Raw genomic sequence first — 14535 nt, 5'->3', positions numbered from 1 at the left:
GACGCTGGGCCAATTGTGCGCTGGAACTCCCAGTCATGCAGCCTGGACTCTAACCAGGTACTGCAGTGACGCAAGAGGCGGGACTCTGCACCATTCGGGAGGCGGCTGAGCTGAAACAGAAAGTAAATATGTTATTTTGTTCAGGATCCATTTTGAGACGACAGAGCAGAAAACACTATATGGAGACTATTGAAAAATAAAGTAAGTATTTCTGAACAACAATACATTCTAAAGGACAGAGTATGTGAATGAATACCTGGAATGAGATATTACTAGTTAGTAGAACTGCTACTTGAGCTGAGTTGCTGACAGACAGCAGTTTTCAAAGTGGAAACTAATCAGTAGGTCTACATGTTATCAGTAAAACGTCTGGTAAAGATGGTGGAGGAGCTTTTACATTATATGGTTTTATGTTTATCTCAGGGTTTCTCAATCCTTTTGTTCTGACCAGCACTTACACACCTGATTCAACTAATCATCAAATATTTAAGACAGTTTAATATTTGAAGCCAACAAATGAACATTCTCAAATTAAAACCTTTTGGGTTTGTAGGCCTGTAAACAATTATTAAAGTCCTACAGTAACTCACATTTTGGAGGAAAAAACACAGCTAAACTTGGTTACGAGTAAATTATATGTTTAGCTAAAATAATGTAAGAGAGATGTCTTGAAGAAACGCGTCTGGGTTTAGAACTCTGCGTCTCAGTGCCCTGCGACAGTGGGAAGTTCGTTTTGCATGGCCCGGTGCTACAGGTGAGTGGAGTTTTATTTTAAGGAACAATGGAATGGTCTAAAATGCGTAAACTCTGCGCACCCGGGGAGCCGGGCAATGCAAAACGAATTCACCCAGTGGCCGTTACTTTATTTCCTTATATGAAATTGAAAGTAACTTTGTAGCCCACACAGTTACAAAATGTCTGTTGAAACTGTGGCTCATATGTCTCTAGAACGTTAGAACAGTGGTGGAAAAAGTTCTCAATTCTCATACTTGAGTAAAAGTAAAGATACCTTCATAGAAAATGACTCAAGTAAAAGTGAAAGTCACCCAGTAAAATACTTCTTCAGTAAAAGTCTAAAAGTTTTTGGTTTTACATTTAATTAAGTGTCAAAAGTAAAAGTAAAGTAGCAATAATTTCCTTTTATTAAGCAAACCAGACAGCACAATTTTCTTGTTATTTTAATTTACAGATAGCCAGGTTCACACTCCAACACTCAGACATCATTTAAAAATGAAGCATGTGTTTAGTGAGTCTGCCAGATTAGAGGCAGTAGGGACGACCAGGGTTGTTCTCTTGACAAGTCTGCAAATAGGACAATTTTCTGTCCTGCTAAGCATTCAAAATGTGACGAGTGCTTTTGGGTGTCAGGGAAAATGTATGGAGTAAAAAGTACATCATTTTCTTTATGAATGTAGTGAAGTAAAGGTAAAAGTTGTTAAAAATATAGATAGTAAAGTAAAGGACAGACACCCCAAAAAACTACTTAAGTAGTACTTTAAAGTATTTTTACTGAAGTACTTTACACCACTGCATTAGAAGACAGATAAATGTGATGATTTGAAGGAAAGACGAGCAGATTCTGGTAGGTAGGCTACAAACTATTATAAAGTTAGGTCGTCGTCGTCGTCAGACATTCAACAGTCACAGTAGGTTTGAGCTACAGTATGATCACTAATCATGCCGACAAACCTGATGGTCTCGGTTGGAAATGTTGTGAAAAAGTATCTGGCCTCGGCTATAAATATCTGGCATTACTCATCTCATATGTATATACTGTATTCTATACTGTTCTACTGTATCTTAGTCTATGTATTACTCATCTCATATGTATATACTGTATTCTATCCTATTCTACTGTATCTGTCTATGTATTACTCATCTCATATGTATATACTGTATTCTATCCTATTCTACTGTATCTGTCTATGTATTACTCATCTCATATGTATATACTGTATTCTATCCTATTCTACTGTATCTTAGTCTATGTATTACTCATCTCATATGTATATACTGTATTCTATCCTATTCTACTGTATCTGTCTATGTATTACTCATCTCATATGTATATACTGTATTCTATTCTACTGTATCTGTCTATGCAGCGTTGACATTGCTCATCCATATATTTATATATTCTTATTCTTATTCCATTACTTAGATTTGTGTGTATTAGGTATTTGCTGTGAAATTGTTAGATATTACTGCACTGTTGGAGCTACGAACACAAGCATTTCACTACACCCGCAACAACAACTGCTAAACACATGTGACTTCATTTCTTATTAAATTGTTTTTTCCCCACTCATTCATCTCTTTACGTTGCTTATTTATATTCAGTGGCCTGGCTGCATCCAGACTGTCAAAGGCCCATCCTGGTAGATCTGAACCTAATGCAGCTTGGAGTGATCAGATGACAGAAGTCACATTTAGGTGCCAGGTCTTCAGCAGGCTTGAAACGTGATACTGATTTTCATACTAAGAGGGACCAGGAGTCTGTTGATTGGCCAGTCATTGGGTTCATTTGTTGAAATCAAATCAAGCTTTATTTATACAGCACATTTCAGACATGGAACACAATGGCTTCATAGGAAAAAACAAAAATAAACAATTATTTACCACAACAAACATAAGTGGATAAAAAACAGAAGGTTAACAACTGAAAGATGGAAATGCCATCGATTAAAATACTAAGAATTGGATGCAATATCCAACCCAAAATACCAGCTTGTTTTACTACATTGTTTGTTGTTGCGTTCCCCACCAAGAAAAATCTCAAATGTTTCTCAAACAGAAGGGGTTCTGAAAGACACTATGGGGGTGTCCACTGAAAGTTGACTAGTAACAACAACTGGGACCTAAAAGACACCCACCATGAGACCCACTAAATCTGCCCAAGAAGAGGAAAACAAAAGAAAAACCCACACCAAACTTAAAGACAGGAAGCAAACCAAAAAGGTGGAGCAACTAAAGGTGTTGACTCTCCACATGTATCAAGACAACTGGAGCACTGGGCCAGACACTCTTAAATAGAACCTGGACCAGCTCAGGTGAAACACCTTCCCACTAACGAGATGGACAAGCCAGCACAGGTGTAACACATACTGACTAACGAGGTGACACCAATCAGTGCGTCCTACGTGCTAACGAGCTAGACGTGCTGACGGAGCTAGACGTGCTAACGAGCTAGACGTGCTAACGATTTGACGTGCTAACGAGCTAGACGTGCTAACGATTTGACGTGCTAACGAGCTAGACGTGCTAAAGTCCAACCTCAAAACATAAATGGAAAAACCAAAGCCTGTAACACCTTAAGACAACAAATATATCCTATATCCTAAGTTTGCTCACCACCAACAGAAAACAACTTCCATTTCACATTATAATCAACTACAATGATTCACCTTCACCAATATAAACATGGTGTCTACTGGCTGTCAACAATTAAAAATAAGAAAAAAACACGTATTTCTAAATAATAATATACAATAGTATTATTTGTTACTCCTTTTTCTTTCTATAGAATCCTAAATCCCTCTAGCTTCTAGAACTCTCGTCTTCCTAAATCCCACTAGCTTCTAGAACACTCGTCTTCCTAAAACTCACTAGCTTCTAGAACTCTCGTCTTCCTAAAACTCACTAGATTCTAGAACTCTCGTCTTCCTAAATCCCACTAGCTTCTAGAACTCTCATCTTCCTAAAACTAACTAGCTTCTAGAACTCTCGTCTTCCTAAATCCCACTAGCTTCTAGAACTCTCGTCTCCTTGGAACGAGCCCAAACAAAACTCATCTCCAATACGGAAAAACGTGCAGTCAAAAAATGTCAAAATACATTGTGATCCATGGTAACGCACTAGCTAAACACAAAACTTTTTAACTGCCCACCCTTGAGACAATCAGAAACCAAGTTGTCCTTACCACGGACATGTCTGATTTCAAGAGGAAACTCCTGCAATATCCATAGTAACTTTCCACCTCACTGCGGAGCTTCTCTCTCTATTCAGGGTTCACTAGATAGGCATGTTGTTGGAACGGGGCCCAGTCCCCAATGTCATGCTCTAGTACATTTGTGTTGGCACATCTGAGAATGAACCCTGATATTCTAAAAGCAGGGCAGCAATGTCAATATAAATTGTACCAAAAATTGTCAGTTGGTTGCATAAATAATTATGATTACTAAATCTTACATGAATATTAAACATGAAATATAAAAACCAAATGTACACCCCTTTGTTAATATGTATTAGCAATAATTCACTTAATGGTGAGGCATAAAATGAATCTTTTGTCAGGCTGAATGTTTGAGTCCTGCTTCTTCAGTAGTGGAATAAAGACAATTAGTACTTGAATGTTGTAAATAAATACTGGAGTGATGTAGGATTGTTCATATAATTGATTATTGTACGGCGACTATGTGTTTAGGCTGTAAGTATGTTGAAATTAAATTGTTTTCTTTTCAACTTTCACTTTCAACTAAAACCAAACTTATATTGTATGTCGGGCATAGTCTTATTTTCAACGACATTTTGCTAGGTGAGATATCCCCAATGTCACAGTTTAAACGTGTCCAAATCAGTAGTACAAATGCAGAAACAGTTTGTGATAAATTGAAAACCTAAACATAAAATGTAATACATACACAAACATCTGTCACAATAATCATATTACTTGTATTATTTAAAACAAGCACCTTATAAAACTGTACAAGCACCAAAAACGCTGTTGTTTTGACAAGTAGCAATAAATCACTAATATCGATTAGGGGGGAAATCAGGTTGTACGTGCTGTTGAAACTAACACAACTAAAAAAACACATGGAAATGGGAGATATATTTTACCTCACTGGTTAGAGGACAACCTGCAGAAGACAGTCAGCTACATTTTGGAGTGATGCATTTAAATGTAGGGGTCACTAAATAAAGGAACACAACACTTATTTGTCATCACTCATTAATATCATGTTGAAATCAATTGTACGACAGGAGGGAGATGAGGTTGCACTTCCTGTTAAAAGTAACAACTCAAAAACCACATGGAATCTGGGAATAATGTGTACATCCCTGGTTAGAGGACAATTTGTAGAAAACAGCTCGCTACATTTTGAAGTGTTGCATTTTGATTCCAGTGGGTCACCAACGTGGTAAGTGTAACACAGCTCTTTTTTTGTTAGTACTTTTTGTTAAATCACATAAATAGTAACTCTTCCAATTCAGAGCCTGGATTTCCCCCCTGAGGCTAATATCCATATCATGTTGAAATCAATAGAACAGGGGACAAACGTTTAGGGTTCTACATTGTGACATCATTAAAATACTCCTACTACAATGTTAAAACATTCTACATTGTGACATCATTTTATTTCACTGATATCATGAAACAACTCCTTCATGAATTTTCTGATGTTTAATCAGAGATCTTTTATCAGAGTATCTCTTCCCACATTGATTACAGCTATGAGGTTTCTCTCCTGTGTGTGTTCTCTGGTGTGCTGTCAGCTCTCCAGATCGAGCAAAACTCTTCCAACATTGATCACAGTTATACGATTTCTCTCCTGTGTGTGTTGTCTGGTGTTGAGTCAGATGGCAAAATTGACCAAAACTCTTCCCACATTGACCACAGCTATAAGATGTCTCTCCTGTGTGTGTTCTCTGGTGTAGAGTCAGAGTGCTAGATGCAGCAAACCTCTTCCCACATTGACCACAGCTATAAGGTTTCTCTCCTGTGTGTATTCTCTGGTGTGAAGTCAGATGGCCAGAAGTAGTAAAACTCTTCCCACATTGACCACAGCTATAAGATTTCTCTCCTGTGTGTGTTCTCTGGTGTACAGTCAGAATGCTTGATGTAGTGAAACTCTTCCCACATTGATCACAGCTACAAGGTTTCTCTCCAGTGTGTATTCTCTGGTGCATTCTCAGAGTTTCAGATTGACTAAAACTCTTCCCACATTGATCACAGATATAAGATTTCTCTCCTGTGTGTGTTCTCTGATGCATTTTAATGCCTGATGAGGTGAATATCTTCCCACACTCAGAGCAGCAGTGAGTTATCTTCCCTGTGCATCTCTGCTGGTGTTTCTTGAGGTGTTCTGATGTGGAGAGACTCTTCTCTGCCTCGTCAGCATCATGAGGTTGTTGAGGCTCCCCAGAGGATCCACGATAGTTCAGTATCTCTCCTGTGTGAACAACAAAGTCAGACAGATGATTAAAGGCCCACAACAGCGGTAATCCACTGTAAAAGGTGATGCCAACAGCGTAGCCATGATGTTGTACAACAATTGACGTCTGTAATGAATGTTAAAATTATTTGACATTTGTCTTAAAATGAGCAAGAAGTCATATTTTGTCTTGTTTTCACTATAGTAGTGACATTAAGATTGTAGGCTAGAAATAAGTTATTCATGTTGTTGAAACTCTAAGCAGTGTGCCAGACAACTTTTGGTCTCCAATATAGGCCCCTTTCTGTGTTTGCTAAAATTGCGGCACGAGGGCAATTTGATTGCAGAAACTCCTCCCTGCTAATGAGGAAACCACTAGTTATGGATGTAGTATATCTGGTAATGAGGAAACCACTAGTTATGGATGTAGTATATCTGGTAATGAGGAAACCACTAGTTATGGATGTAGTATATCTGGTAATGAGGAAACCACTAGTTATGGATGTAGTATATCTGCTAATGAGGAAACCACTAGTTATGGATGTAGTATATCTGGTAATGAGGAAACCACTAGTTATGGATGTAGTATATCTGGTAATGAGGAAACCACTAGTTATGGATGTAGTATATCTGCTAATGAGGAAACCACTAGTTATGGATGTAGTATATCTGGTAATGAGGAAACCACTAGTTATGGATGTAGTATATCTGGTAATGAGGAAACCACTAGTTATGGATGTAGTATATCTGGTAATGAGGAAACCACTAGTTATGGATGTAGTATATCTGGTAATGAGGAAACCACTAGTTATGGATGTAGTATATCTGCTAATGAGGAAACCACTAGTTATGGATGTAGTATATCTGGTAATGAGGAAACCACTAGTTATGGATGTAGTATATCTGGTAATGAGGAAACCACTAGTTATGGATGTAGTATATCTGGTAATGAGGAAACCACTAGTTATGGATGTAGTATATCTGGTAATGAGGAAACCACTAGTTATGGATGTAGTATATCTGGTAATGAGGAAACCACTAGTTATGGATGTAGTATATCTGGTAATGAGGAAACCACTAGTTATGGATGTAGTATATCTGCCTGGAGCAAAAATGGTGAGCAAAGATTTGAGTTTTTCACAATGTATTCTGAATGTGAACGGGGGGAAACTCAGGGGAGAAACCTCCATTTCCAGGTTGATGATGAGTTAATTTCACACTACTTTGGATTATAATTGTAAGGCTCGTTTGAATGTCCTGCTTAATATAATGTTTGTGTCATCATCGCAAATAAACCACTTTGTACTTAAAAAACACTTCAACCAGTAAAATGCTCTTTGGCTTTTCCATCAGCCTGACAATGAGGGTTTGTACACTAAGTGTTTGCCAAATTGGCCCATAACTTCACCTAACAACAACATAGACCTACTGTAGGACCCATAACTTCACCTAACAACAACATAGACCTACTGTAGGACCCATAACTTCACCTAACAACAACATAGACCTACTGTAGGAACCATAACTTCACCTAACAACAACATAGACCTACTGTAGGACCCATAACTTCACCTAATAACAACATAGACCTACTGTAGGACCCATAACGTCACCTAACAACAACATAGACCTACTGTAGGACCCATAACTTTACCTAACAATAACATAGACCTACTGTAGGACCCATAACTTCACCTAACAATAACATAGACCTACTGTAAGACCCATAACTACACCTAACAACAAATATAGGAAAATAGCTCTGTGTGTTGTACAATAGCCTATCCATCAAGGAACAGTTCTCTACACATTATGAGCTAAGTATCTCTGTGCACAAACAGACTAATGAGACCCTACAGTAAATCAAGTAGACAATAACACATTATAAACATCAATTTGTTAGGGATGTTGGATCCAACGTGGAGCACGGCATAACTGTCTTTACCAGAGTAATGAATGAAGAAGCACTTTGGTTGTTGTTGCATGTCCTGATGTTTGTCATGTGACTGTCATTCAGAAAATGATTTCCTGGATCAGCTGATGATAGTTGAACATGTGACTGTAACTAAACAGCTACAGTATTATGTGTAATTATTGAAGAACCACATTAATGACAGTATCCATTTGGGTGTTGTCAATAAAGTTAAGGTGACTCTCGGTTAGAACCATTGGATTTAGCAAATTCTGAAATTATTTAGGATTTCTGTGCCCATGAAAACTGTTTCCCCAGCGTAACATAAGGAGACACTAAATGTTACGTAGGTAGAGAGCATTTCAGAGATCTGAATACAAACAACTTTCCTAACAGGACAATAACCTAAACCACAAGGCCAAATCTACACTGGAGGAGCTTACCAAGATGACATTGAATGTTCCTGAGTGGCCTAGTTACAGTTCGGACTTAAATCGTCTTGAAAGTCTATGGCAAGACTTGAAAATGGCTTTCTAGCAATGATCAACAACCAACTTGACAGAACAGGAAGGATTTTAAAAAGAATAATGAATATTCACATGAAGATCAGTCTCCTATTGGATGACATCACGACTTCCCATCAAGCCAACTCCTTGAAGGCCTTACTATGACATCACTCACTCCTTCTAGTTTGCAGTTGTTAAAAAAAACACTATTTTGCTCAAAACATTTATTTGTTTCCTTTTAGTGTGTTTATAATTTACTGTATTTATATATCACTTTTCAACAAGAAAGTTTTTTTTTAAATCACTGGAGGACGTCATGGACAATTCCGACAGTACAAAAACATATTCAAGTGTAGAATGCCCTTTTAAAAATCACACATTAGTTCAACAACTGCAGAGTTTGTGTCCCTGTTTTATAAGATAGTACTCACTGTATTTACTGGTGTTAATCAGATCAATGTCCCTGTTTTATAAGATAGCACTCACTGTATTTACTGGTGTTAATCAGATCAATGTCCCTGTTATATAATATAGTACTCACTGTATTTACTGGTGTTAATCAGATCAATGTCCCTGTTTTATTAGATAGTACTCACTGTATTTACTGGTGTTAATCAGATCAATGTCCCTGTTTTATAAGATAGTACTCACTGTATTTACTGGTGTTAATCAGATCAATGTCCCTGTTTTATAAGATAGTACTCACTGTATTTACTGGTGTTAATCAGATCAATGTCCCTGTTTTATTAGATAGTACTCACTGTATTTACTGGTGTTAATCAGTTCAATGTTCCTGTTTTATTAGATAGTACTCACTGTATTTACTGGTGTTAATCAGATCAATGTCCCTGTTTTATTAGATAGTACTCACTGTATTTACTGGTGTTAATCAGATCAATGTCCCTGTTTTATTAGATAGTACTCACTGTATTTACTGGTGTTAATCAGATCAATGTCCCTGTTTTATAAGATAGTACTCACTGTATTTACTGGTGTTAATCAGATCAATGTCCCTGTTTTATTAGATAGTACTCACTGTATTTACTGGTGTTAATCAGTTCTCCAGTCTTCTCTTCTTCGTCCTCCTCTAATGTGACAGTAATCTCCCCCTCTTCATCCTTCAATCCAAAAACGTCTTCATCTTCTTTCACAGTAATATCCTCCTCTTCTTTCACTGAAACGTCTTTCTCTTCTTCTTCTTTCACGGTAACAGCCTCACCCTCTACTTGTTTTTGTATTGTAACAGCCTCCTCTTCCTCCTCCTCCTCCTCTTTCACCAGAGCTTCTTTCTCCGTCCAGCAGACCTCCGCTTCTTTAACAGGAGGAGAGTAGCTTAGTGAACTCATGGTCGGGGATGTTAGCTAGCTAGCTATCATGAGCGACTAGGCTAGTGCTAACTTAACCAGCCAGCTAGTTGACTTACAACGTAAATATTAAATTAAATGCGGAAGCTAGTTGTTTCCACATAAGTATGTTTAAATCACAGTGGCAATTAAACCACGAAATTGTCCAAACAGCTTGAATGTTCCGACTTTGTCAGCTAGCGAGCTACCGAGGTGGCTGCAGTTGTTGAAGAAGCGTTCCGTCCACTAGATTATACGTCACACTAGAAACATCGCCTGAAAGACACATATCGCCATCTGCTGTCTGGAGGGAGGAAACGCAGTTGAGGAGGGAAAACTATTTTTATTCTTCATTGAATTATAATATTATAAAGCAGTTTAGGGAAACGTTTTTTTCTCTCTATTAAATATGAATATTATATCAACACGTACAAAGAGCAACAAGTATTGTTTGATTAGTTCAGATTTTTTCTGAGAATTTAAAACAAACTCTACATCTACTCCACATCTGTATTTCTGATTCGGTCAAATAACTAGATATCAAAATAAGCACCTAGTTATTGATATCCTTGATAAAGATGAGCAAAAATTACTGTATAAAATAAATAAATAAACTTTACCCACTACCAGGATATTTTAGCCCAAAACCTGGTTACCTCTCTGCTAGGAGGCTGAGACTTGGCCATAAGTGGATCTTCCAGCAAGACACATCAACATCCACAAAGAAATGGTTAATTGGGCACACAAATCAACATTTTCAATGGCCATCTCAGTCTTCGGACTTGAACTCCATTGAAAACTTATGGTTTGAATTGAACAGGGCAGTCCATAAGACAGACTAAATAAATCAAAGACCTGGAGAGATTCTGTATGGAGGAATGGTCTAAGATCCCACCCAATGTGTTCTCTAATCTCATAAAACATTTCAGTGTCGTTATCCTCCCAAGGGGAGGGTGCTGGAGTATTGAAAACATGGGAGGCAATAATTCAGACCCCTACCTTTTGAGAATTACATGTTACACTAAATCTCTTTCTCTGAGCAATTGTATTAGTATAAAATAATATAATCTCCCTTTTTTTGTTGGTGTACATGGTGTAACAATACATCATGTAGATGTATATAATGAACAGACTAGGTCTATACTGCTCCTACATGGTGTAACAATACATCATATAGATGTATATAATGAACAGACTAGGTCTATACTGCTCCTACATGGTGTAACAATACATCATGTAGATGTATATAATGAACAGACTAGGTCTATACTGCTCCTACATGGTGTAACAATACATCATGTAGATGTATATAATGAACAGACTAGGTCTATACTGCTCCTACATGGTGTAACAATACATCATGTAGATGTATATAATGAACAGACTAGGTCTATACTGCTCCTACATGGTGTAACAATACATCATGTAGATGTATATAATGAACAGCCTAGGTCTATACTGCTCCTACATGGTGTAACAATACATCATGTAGATGTATATAATGAACAGACTAGGTCTATACTGCTCCTACATGGTGTAACAATACATCATGTAGATGTATATAATGAACAGACTAGGTCTATACTGCTCCTACATGGTGTAACAATACATCATGTAGATGTATATAATGAACAGCCTAGGTCTATACTGCTCCTACATGGTGTAACAATACATCATGTAGATGAATATAATGAACAGACTAGGTCTATACTGCTCCTACATGGTGTAACAATACATCATGTAGATGTATATAATGAACAGCCTAGGTCTATACAAAAAGTTTGGGGTCACTTAGAAATGTCCTTGTTTTTGAAAGAAAATCAAAATGTTTCATTTATTTACCTGTTTTTGCTTTGTCATTATGGGGTATTGTGATGTCATTATAGGGTATTGTGATGTCATTATGGGGCAACGTGATGTCATTATGGGGCAATGTGATGTCTTATGGGGTATTGTGTGTAGATTGATGAGGGAAAAAAATGATTTAATACATTTTAGAATAAGGCTGTAACGTAACAAAATGTACAAAAGGTGAAGGGGTCTGAATACTTTCCGACTGCACTGTATATATTGGGGAAGTACTTAGTGACATCACTTCATTAAACATGAGGTACAAATATATAACATAGGTTCACAATATCAACATTCAATGTATCAAAATATATGACCAAGCTGGAAGTGTAAACGCCAGCCCAGCCACAATCCTAGAGGTTCACTGATGATCAACCTCCTCCTTCACATCTGACTCCTGATGATCAACCTCCTCCTTCACATCTGACTCCTGATGATCAACCTCCTCCTTCACATCTGACTCCTGATGATCAACCTCCTCCTTCACATCTGACTCCTGATGATCAACCTCCTCCTTCACATCTGACTCCTGATGATCAACCTCCTCCTTCACATCTGACTCCTGATGATCAACCTCCTCCTTCACATCTGACTCCTTATGATCAACCTCCTCCTTCACATCTGACTCCTGATGATCAACCTCCTCCTTCACATCTGACTCCTGATGATCAACCTCCTCCTTCACATCAGACCAGCTATCTATTTATCACTGTAAAAAAAACAAACTCCAAATGTAGAACAGCCATGGAGGAGGGTGAAAGGATAGCAGCCCCAACTGTCAGTGAGAGAGGAGGCTATTCTGGATAGGGCAGGTACTTTTGTGTAGTTCCTGTCCCTAGAAGTGAGGACGGAGATAATAGTAACATAATATTCAGTGTGGTGTAATTTGACTATAATGAAGTCTGTTTCTTGTGAGGATTTCTGTCCTCAGATAAAGAGCTCTATGAAAGCCAGTCTACATATGAAGAGGTCTCAATGAAGAGCAGTGGTTCTCAGTCCTGGGGACTCAGAGGGGCACATTTTTGTTTTTGCCTTCACACTGCACAGCTGATTCAAATGATTCAAACTCATCATCAAGCTTCAAGTGGTATTTATGTATTCATTTGTGATGCCATCCTTGATATGATCCTGTTATTGTCACATGCTACACATGTACATATGTGTGCCCATGCATCTATCAATCCAATGTTATCATGATTTGTTATCAGGGATATTATACTTTAGTAATCCACAATGACCTGGTGATGAAACAGTCTAATAATTACTAATAATAATAATTATTAATAATAATTACATTGTCTTCCATATTCCTACAGATACCTTGTAACTGGAGATTCCTTCAGAACGATTGCCTACAGTTACCGTGTAGGGCACTGCAAGGTTGGGTGACCAGGGTCATCTGGGACTGCCTCCTGGAGGAATTCAGGTGTGTGAAGGCTACCTGTGTCCTGCGTAACTTCATGAGGATGGACACGAGGACCAGGAGGGGATCTGCAGCTCGCCGCCGTGTGCCAGAGGAGGAGTCTGCTGCTCTGCAGGATGTTTCAAGGATGGGGTCCAACAACGCAGCAAGAGAGGCAATCCGTGTGCAGGAGATCTTCACCTCCTACTTCTTCAAAGAGGGTGCTGTTCCCTGGCAACACCATAGACTACACTATGCACAACCAAAGGCTCTTTTAAGAGCCATTCACATTGCAATAAGAGTATTCTTCCATTTACTGAGCTATGTCAACTGCAGTTATTCAATTCACAGTTTCTCTCCCTTTGATTTCTACTTCTCAGGTGAGGGTGCTGTTTAGGTAAGGGTGTGATGTCTGTGCAAAAACAAAACAGACTATTTTAAATCACCCATATTGAAAAAATGTAGAACAATTAGACACCCTATAACCCACACCTACACACTCATGTATCAATCTGATGGATTGTGTTGTGCAGTAAACAGGCTCAGGTGTATAACTGTGGCTCCTTCCACCTTCAAAGAATAGGCAAGAGGGCCAACCATGGAGAATAGTAAGACACTTCATTATTTCTATAACTACGCTGTATTGTTTGTCCTCGTGTGTCCGTTCATGTTTTTCAGCATAAAGTACTCTGCAGCCACTTAGTGTGGTGTGGACACCAGGTGAGGCCACACACAGATTCCTGTGAACACTGTCGCTTTAACTACCTTATTTTCTCAATAACAGTCTCTCTCCTTCACTTCATCCCTCTCTCCTCTTCTCCCTAAATCATCTAGGTTATATCAGCTGTGTCGGTGAACCCCTCCTGCATCTGAACTGGCTACATAGAGGGCACAGCATGAACAGAGGTGAGAGGTCACTTGGTCAGGTCAACAGGAAGTATTATTAAAGAGATGCTTTACATTGAAATACAGATAGAGATGCAGTAGTCCCAGAGTTAATGATCCCAGGTCAGTTTATATTATACAGGAAGTATTATTAAAGAGATGCTTTACATTGAAATACAGATGGAGATGCAGTAGTCCCAGAGTTAATGATCCAAGGTCAGTTTTTTATTTCACCTCCTGATTGATGACTAACAATGTTAGAATAAAATATAAAAACACAAGGTTTAAACATGCTCTCTCTCTCCATCTGTCTCTCGTCTGCAGATATGTTTTGATGTGAGAGGATGCCAACCCCCAGTCCCATCATCACCACCTCACCTGCTTTTAAGAACCTTTGGGCCGACGAGAGACACTATTATGTAATTGTGATGAACTGAGAGAATATTTATGTAGCACTGTGATTCATTAATCATGTGCTGCC

At 38.2% G+C, this 14535-nt stretch overlaps 1 long non-coding RNA gene across 1 annotated transcript; it reads left to right on the top strand.

Annotated features, from left to right (window-relative positions):
- The first annotated feature begins 13089 nt into the window (after nt 1-13089).
- LOC145876398 (uncharacterized) lies at nt 13090-14535 on the top strand. Its single transcript, XR_014391525.1, has 3 exons — nt 13090-14075; nt 14235-14270; nt 14379-14535. It is a non-coding gene; the product is annotated as an uncharacterized LOC145876398 (long non-coding RNA).

This window comes from Salmo salar, unplaced genomic scaffold, assembly GCF_965601325.2.
Source record: "Salmo salar unplaced genomic scaffold, fSalSal1 ptg000587l, whole genome shotgun sequence".
NCBI lineage: Eukaryota > Metazoa > Chordata > Actinopteri > Salmoniformes > Salmonidae > Salmo > Salmo salar.
This window is presented reverse-complemented; position numbering and strand designations above follow the sequence as displayed.